At 38.2% G+C, this 1,212-nt stretch overlaps 1 pseudogene; it reads left to right on the forward strand.

Moving 5' to 3' along the window:
- Positions 1-283: 283 nt before the first annotated feature.
- LOC109953720 (olfactory receptor 1M1-like) lies at positions 284-989 on the forward strand (annotated as a pseudogene).
- The last annotated feature ends 223 nt before the right edge of the window (positions 990-1,212 follow it).

The raw sequence follows: 1,212 nt of genomic DNA on the forward strand, positions 1-1,212 counted from the left end.
GAAAAGAAAATGAAAAAACAACATCCTGTACTGAGTTACAGAAACACAGCAGAGGCTAGTCCAGACATGACGTCAGGACTTCAACTCTCTATCAAACACCTGCATTTAAATAGGGACAGTCATCTCTAGCAACTAAAATCACAGGTGACCTGTGTACAACAATCATGTAAAAGGACATATTCAGTCTATGTCTCAGACATTTTAATGCCTTCACTACATTGCGCACTGTTCTCTAAATATTGTTTATCAGTTTGACAGTTTTGTTCTGGAGAATTGTTACAAAATGAGCAATACGTCTAATATAGTAGTATTTTCACTGTCTGGCTTCAATGCAACTGTCAGCTACAGAGTCATACTTTTCTCTCTCACTTTATTAAGTTACTGTGTAATTCTGGTCTTAAATGTGTCTCTCATTTTAACCATTATCCTGGATGAAAACCTCCACAAAACTATGTACATCTGTTTGTGTAACCTGTTTATTAATGAACTTTATGGGACTGCAGGTTTTTACCCTAAATTTGCTTTTGACCTTTTGTCTGATGTTCATGTAATATCATATATTGGATGTCTTTTGCAAATCTATGTCATTTACTCATTCATTGACTACTCTTTTTTAGCTTTGATGGCTTATGACAGGTATGTGGCCATATGTCGACCACTGGAGTATCACTCTGTAATGTCAGTGAGAAGGACTGCTGTTTTAGTTGGTTTGTCCTGGCTTGTACCGCTCTGCTTTATAATTGTGGCTTTAATTTTGACACTGGAAATATGTGGCTCACATACAGAGAAACTCTATTTTGAAAACTGGGCAGTTGTTAAACTTGCTTGTAGTTCAACCAAAGCTAATGACATTTATGGATTGTTTCTTACGTATTTGCTTCTTTATAGTTGTGGGCCTTTCCATTCCAGCTTCATATGTGAGGTTGGTAAGCGCAGCTTTAAAATCCAGAGAGGGCAAGAGAAAGTTTACACAGACGTGTGTGCTTTAATGTTTCAGATGCAGGAAACTCTGAGTTTCCCGAACAAAACCTGCTCCCAAGCAGGTTAGGTTCACAGATTAAGTTGCCATAGTAACTGACTCTGAGTTTAGATTACCTCTCTTTGTGAAACGGGTTTAACTTACCCTGCTTCACGGGTTTAAGTTACCTCCGTTTCTGAAACCGAAAACTCCGAGTTGCCCTCATTTCGGGGTTAACAAACTCTGAGTTTCGA

This window comes from Monopterus albus, unplaced genomic scaffold (genome assembly GCF_001952655.1).
Source record: "Monopterus albus unplaced genomic scaffold, M_albus_1.0 scaffold1090.1, whole genome shotgun sequence".
NCBI classification, from domain to species: domain Eukaryota; kingdom Metazoa; phylum Chordata; class Actinopteri; order Synbranchiformes; family Synbranchidae; genus Monopterus; species Monopterus albus.